The sequence below is a fragment of the Pimephales promelas genome, chromosome 7 (genome assembly GCF_988280905.1).
Source record: "Pimephales promelas chromosome 7, fPimPro1.hap1.1, whole genome shotgun sequence".
Lineage (NCBI taxonomy): Eukaryota > Metazoa > Chordata > Actinopteri > Cypriniformes > Leuciscidae > Pimephales > Pimephales promelas.
The window spans coordinates 17,491,148-17,497,918 of NC_142775.1; the positions used below are offsets into that span (position 1 = coordinate 17,491,148).

Here is a 6,771-nt window from a genome sequence, read left to right on the forward strand (position 1 = left end):
ATTTTTTTCGGGTCGAAATTTTGAGTTTCGATATCTCAGCACTGGAAGGGTCTAGAGTCTCCATTGTTGTACTCAGGTCTAAGTCTCATGGCCCTCTATCAGAATCCAGAGTTTTGAGAAGATTGGGGATACTAAATTTTTCGCCCAAAAAAAAAAAACGTAAGGGGTAACACTGTCGTTTTTTTTTTCTGGTCGAAATTTTGATTTTCGATATCTCAGCTCTGGAAGGGTCTAGAGCCTCCATTGTTGCACTCAGGTCTAAGTCTCATGGCCGTCTATCAGAATCCAGAGTTTTGAGAAGATTGGGCATACTTAATTTTTCGCCCAAAAAAAAAACGTAAGGGGTAACACTGTCGTTTTTTTTTTTCTGGTCGAAATTTTGAGTTTTGATATCTCAGCACTGGAAGGGTCTAGAGCCTCCATTGTTGCACTCAGGTCTATGTCTCATGGCCCTCTATCCGAATCCAGAGTTTTGAGAAGATTGGGGATACTTAATTTTTCGCCCAAAAAAAAATGTAAGGGGTAACACTGTCGTTTTTTTTTTCGGGTCGAAATTTTTAGTTTCGAAATCTCCGCTCTGGAAGGGTCTAGAGCCTCCATTTTTGCACTCAGGTCTAAGGCTCACGGCCCTCTATCAGAATCCAGAGTTTTGAGAAGATTGGGGATACTTAATTTTTCGCCCCAAAAAAAAAACGTAAGGGGTAACACTGTCGGTTTTTTTTCGGGTCGAAATTTTGAGTTTCGATATCTCAGCACTGGAAGGGTATAGAGCCTCCATTGTTGCACTAAGGTCTAAGTCTCATGGCCCTCTATCAGAATCCAGAGTTTTGAGAAGATTGGAGAAACTTAAATTTTCGCCCGAAAAAAAAAACGAAAGGGGTACCACTGTCGTTTTTTTTTTTCGGGTCGAAATTTTGAGTTTCGAAATCTCAGCTCTGGAAGGGTCTAGAGCCTCCATTTTTGCACTCAGGTCTAAGGCTCACGGCCCTCTATCAGAATCCAGAGTTTTGAGAAGATTGGGGATACTTAATTTTTCGCCCGAAAAAAAAAAACGTAAGGGGTAACACTGTCGTTTTTTTTTTCGGGTCGAAATTTTGATTTTCGATATCTCAGCTCTGGAAGGGTCTAGAGCCTCCATTGTTGCACTCAGGTCTAAATCTCATGGCCCTCTATCAGAATCCAGAGTTTTGAGAAGATTGGGGATACTAAATTTTTCGCCCAAAAAAAAAAACGTAAGGGGTAACACTGTCGTATTTTTTTCGGGTCGAAATTTTGAGTTTCGATATCTCAGCACTGGAAGGGTCTAGAGCCTCCATTGTTGTACTCAGGTCTAAGTCTCATGGCCCTCTATCAGAATCCAGAGTTTTGAGAAGATTGGGGATACTAAATTTTTCGGCCAAAAAAAAAAAACGTAAGGGGTAACACTGTCGTTTTTTTTTCTGGTCGAAATTTTGATTTTCGATATCTCAGCTCTGGAAGGGTCTAGAGCCTCCATTGTTGCACTCAGGTCTAAGTCTCATGGCCGTCTATCAGAATCCAGAGTTTTGAGAAGATTGGGGATACTTAATTTTTCGCCCAAAAAAAAAAACGTAAGGGGTAACACTGTCGTTTTTTTTTTCTGGTCGAAATTTTGAGTTTCGATATCTCAGCACTGGAAGGGTCTAGAGCCTCCATTGTTGCACTCAGGTCTAAGTCTCATGGCCCTCTATCAGAATCCAGAGTTTTGAGAAGATTGGGGATACTAAATTTTTCGCCCAAAAAAAAAAACGTAAGGGGTAACACTGTCGTATTTTTTTCGGGTCGAAATTTTGAGTTTCGATATCTCAGCACTGGAAGGGTCTAGAGTCTCCATTGTTGTACTCAGGTCTAAGTCTCATGGCCCTCTATCAGAATCCAGAGTTTTGAGAAGATTGGGGATACTAAATTTTTCGCCCAAAAAAAAAAAACGTAAGGGGTAACACTGTCGTTTTTTTTTTCTGGTCGAAATTTTGATTTTCGATATCTCAGCTCTGGAAGGGTCTAGAGCCTCCATTGTTGCACTCAGGTCTAAGTCTCATGGCCGTCTATCAGAATCCAGAGTTTTGAGAAGATTGGGCATACTTAATTTTTCGCCCAAAAAAAAAACGTAAGGGGTAACACTGTCGTTTTTTTTTTTCTGGTCGAAATTTTGAGTTTTGATATCTCAGCACTGGAAGGGTCTAGAGCCTCCATTGTTGCACTCAGGTCTATGTCTCATGGCCCTCTATCCGAATCCAGAGTTTTGAGAAGATTGGGGATACTTAATTTTTCGCCCAAAAAAAAATGTAAGGGGTAACACTGTCGTTTTTTTTTTTCGGGTCGAAATTTTGAGTTTAGATATCTCAGCACTGGAAGGGTCTAGAGCCTCCATTGTTGCACTCAGGTCTAAGTCTCATGGCCCTCTATCAGAATCCAGAGTTTTGAGAAGATTGGGGATACTTAATTTTTCGCCCAAAAAAAAAAACGTAAGGGGTAACACTGTCGTTTTTTTTTTCGGGTCGAAATTTTGAGTTTAGATATCTCAGCACTGGAAGGGTCTAGAGCCTCCATTGTTGCACTCAGGTCTATGTCTCATGGCCCTCTATCAGAATCCAGAGTTTTGAGAAGATTGGGGATACTTAATTTTTCGCCCAAAAAAAAAAACGTAAGGGGTAACACTGTCGTTTTTTTTTTTCGGGTCGAAATTTTGAGTTTCGATATCTCAGCACTGGAAGGGTCTAGAGCCTCCATTGTTGCACTCAGGTCTATGTCTCATGGCCCTCTATCAGAATCCAGAGTTTTGAGAAGATTGGGGATACTACATTTTTCGCCCCAAAAAAAAAACTGTAAGGGGTAACACTGTCGTTTTTTTTTCTGGTCGAAATTTAGAATTTCGATTACTCAGCACTGGAAGGGTCTAGAGCCTCCATTGTTGCACTCAGGTCTAAGTCTCATGGCCCTCTATTAGAATCCAGAGTTTTGAGAAGATTGGGGATACTTAATTTTTCGCCCAAAAAAAAAAAACGTAAGGGGTAACACTGTCGTTTTTTTTTTCGGGTCGAAATTTTGAGTTTAGATATCTCAGCACTGGAAGGGTCTAGAGCCTCCATTGTTGCACTCAGGTCTATGTCTCATGGCCCTCTATCAGAATCCAGAGTTTTGAGAAGATTGGGGATACTTAATTTTTCGCCCAAAAAAAAAAGTAAGGGGTAACACTGTCGTTTTTTTTTCGGGTCGAAATTTTGAGTTTCGATATCTCAGCACTGGAAGGGTCTAGAGCCTCCATTGTTGCACTCAGGTCTATGTCTCATGGCCCTCTATCAGAATCCAGAGTTTTGAGAAGATTGGAGAAACTTCATTTTTCGCCCGAAAAAAAAAACGAAAGGGGTACCACTGTCGTTTTTTTTTTTCGGTTTTGAAATTTTGAGTTTCGATATCTCAGCTCTGGAAGGGTCTAGAGCCTCCATTTTTGCACTCAGATCTAAGGCTCACGGCCCTCTATCAGAATCCAGAGTTTTGAGAAGATTGGGGATACTTAATTTTTCGCCCCCCCAAAAAAAACGTAAGGGGTAACACTGTCGGTTTTTTTTTCGGGTCGAAATTTTGAGTTTCGATATCTCAGCACTGGAAGGGTCTAGAGCCTCCATTGTTGCACTCAGGTCTATGTCTTATGGTCCTCTATCAGAATCCAGAGTTTTGAGAAGATTGGGGATACTTAATTTTTCGCCCAAAAAAAAAAAACGTAAGGGGTAACATTTTCGTTTTTTTTTTTCTGGTCGAAATTTTTAGGCTGCGTCCGAAACCGCATACTTCCCTACTATATAGTAGGGAAAAGCAGTAGGCGAGCGAATAAGTATGTCCGAATCCTTAGTATCCATAAAAGAGTAGGCGAGAATTACCAGAGTGACGTACTAATTATCGCGAGATTTGGGCATACGTATACTTATAGTACGTCCGAATATTCCTACTTTCGTACTATATAGTAGGGGAAAACAGTATTTGAAAGGAGTAGTATGTCCGAAACCTCAGTACTCATAAAAGAGTAGGCGAGAAGTTCCCGGATTATCTCCTGCTTTCGCCAAGATTTTTGAGTGTTCATCCGATGGATACTCTTCTATCCCAGGAGGCCACGCGAGAGCATTCGTCATTATCAACATCGCGGAGATCAGCGAAGCAGGGGGTTTTCAAATGTGAGTAAACACGGTTCCTTGTGTTTAAATCGTATGTGTTAAACTACTATAGAGTAAACGTTTTAACTGTTGAAGGTCTAAAGGACTTAGACAGTATAGTATAGTTGTGATTTTGCTGTAAACACATGTTTTATTAGTTAGTTAAACAGGGGAGCTCCAGTAAGTAGGCTACACGTAAGTTTCTAAAATGGATTTACATAACCATATAACGTTACATAAACACGCTGATTTAAAATGTCTATTTACATCTGAAATGAAAATATTGTTTAAGTATTGCAGATGAGCACATCCCAACATGAAAAATACATCTGAGTGATCTATAAAGTAACTAAATATGTTATATTTAATTTGTCCCTTATTAGTGTTGAAATATTAAGGAACATTTAAGTTGGATTAAAAGTGAGTTAACACATCAACCTCAGCATGTAAATTCAGTGTTGAGCTCGTAATGTGAATCTTGTCTGTATGTTACAAGGACAGAAGAACACGCGTGTGTTTATCCGGTGGAGAGAGGCTCATGATGCTGAATGCTGTCATCAAAGGCTTTGGGTGAGTATACTACAGAAATGGATAACAAAATCTATTCAATCTTAAATTGTAGTTTATTTGAATTATTGTAAATTCAAGTAGAGAAATTACAACACTTTTCTGATTCTTGATTTCTGTGCATTTGCTGCATAGCTTTTGTGGTGGAGCAGGACCTGCAAGGAAAGATGATGGCAGCATTTGTTTTAGGGATTTTACTCAAATATAAAGTAAGGTTATTTTTAATAGATAAATCAAATGACATTGTGTTAAAATGACTGCTTTTGTATAATGTTTGTGCATTTTTGTAGGATCTGAAATGTCTGCAGACTGGTGTGAGCACTGAGGATGAGGAGCCCAGAGGTGCATCCTGGAAGTGGTGCCATGGATGAGTCCCTCCATCTCTCCACCTGCCCTTATGGGTCCCTCCATCTCTCCACCTGCCCTTATGAGTCCCTCCATCTCTCCACCTGCCTTTACGAGACCCTCGATCTCTCCACCTGCCCTTATTGCCTCAGATTGTGAAGCGCAGCACAGCAACAAGCTCCGGCACGAAGGCACAGTCCCCTCTGGTGAATTCATCAGAATAATACTGCAGAATGGGAACCGCTGTGTTGAGTCGGCATGATGTGGTGTTCAGCAGCTGTAAATACATGTTTGTAGTTTGAATAAAGCTTTGTTTCATGTGTTGTTGACTTGTATAATGCATTTGTTTATTGTGATGGTTACTTTTATTTGTTCTTTTACTCATTTATTCATTTTTATTATTGTTGTCAGTATATAAAATTTAATTATATAATGTATCCATTAATTCATCGATTGACTGATAATTGAGATGTTTCACTGCATTTATGAATATAAATGTATTCATGCATAACTGTCATATGACAAAACAAATTACATTTTGCTTGTTATATTAAATTATATTTTTAGTATATAAAAAAGTTATATAATTAAGTATTGGTCAGCATTTAATATTATTATTTTGTTTAAGTTTTGGGGTGGGCTAACAATGCAATTCATTCTGAGGTAATATTAATTTTTAAGGAGTGATACTTACATTTTTCGAGTATAAAATCAACAGTTTTCTCCAAAAGAGATCTTCGAGCAGCTGCCCGTCTCCTTTGTGCAGACATTACAAACGCAGAGGAAAACTGTTCTAGGTTGTGCTGTCGAGTCACTGATGTTATGAAGTGTTAGTACACCTGTCGCTCATATAATTTAAACTTATAAACGTATTACATACAAGATCATGGAAAGATACCATAATAGTCATAATGACAAAACATAAAGATCATTGTTTGTTTACATCATAATACAGGAAAAAGGAACAATAACAAGGCTAAATATCTTTAGATAGTTTTTCATAATACATGAAAAATGTTGTTTTGTTGTTGTTGTTATAGGTCTGAGGGATGAAACGAGGTAAATTCATCAAGAAAAGGAGGAAAACTTAAAGGAGAAACGTTTTGGGTATAAAATAAAGAAATTAACAACATATATTCAAGAGGTGACGATTTGGGGGTTTCTTAATAAAAAAAATATCGTTATAAGAATAACACTGTGATCACATTAGGCCTAGGGTTTAAAATATAACAACTTAAATCAACCTTATGTATTCACAAAATGAATGGCCAGCTGTTTCTTCAACAAAACCACAACAAAATGAGCAAGTTTCATCAATGTCAAGATATTTATAGATAGAAGAATTAAACGTGTCGTTGTTCATTTCTTTTAAGTTGTTGAGCTTGTGATATGATGATAACGCGTCGTAGTAGGTCACATGATAACGTCAACATGGCAGATGTCCGGTTCTCATTCATACTCAACGAGATTCGGCTATAAAGTACCTACTCTTTTAGCGCTCGTTGAGTAAGTACTTATTAAAAATTAAGTTCCTACTCATTGAGTATGCGGTTTTGGACGCAGCCAGAATTTCGATATCTCAGCTCTGGAAGGGTCTAGAGCCTCCATTTTTGCACTCAGGTCTAAGGCTCACGGCCCTCTATCAGAATCCAGAGTTTTGAGAAGTTTGGGGATACTTAATTTTTCGCCCAAA

General features: G+C 38.7%; 1 long non-coding RNA gene across 2 annotated transcripts; it reads left to right on the forward strand.

Annotated features, from left to right (window-relative positions):
* Window positions 1-3,436: 3,436 nt before the first annotated feature.
* On the forward strand, window positions 3,437-5,669 carry LOC148978324 (uncharacterized). Of its 2 annotated transcripts, none has more exons than XR_016169271.1 (4): window positions 3,437-4,187; window positions 4,663-4,736; window positions 4,869-4,942; window positions 5,024-5,669. It is a non-coding gene; the product is annotated as an uncharacterized LOC148978324 (long non-coding RNA). The 2 variants fall into 2 exon arrangements; XR_016169270.1 differs by having other exon boundaries at window positions 3,445-4,187; window positions 4,668-4,736.
* Window positions 5,670-6,771: the final 1,102 nt, after the last annotated feature.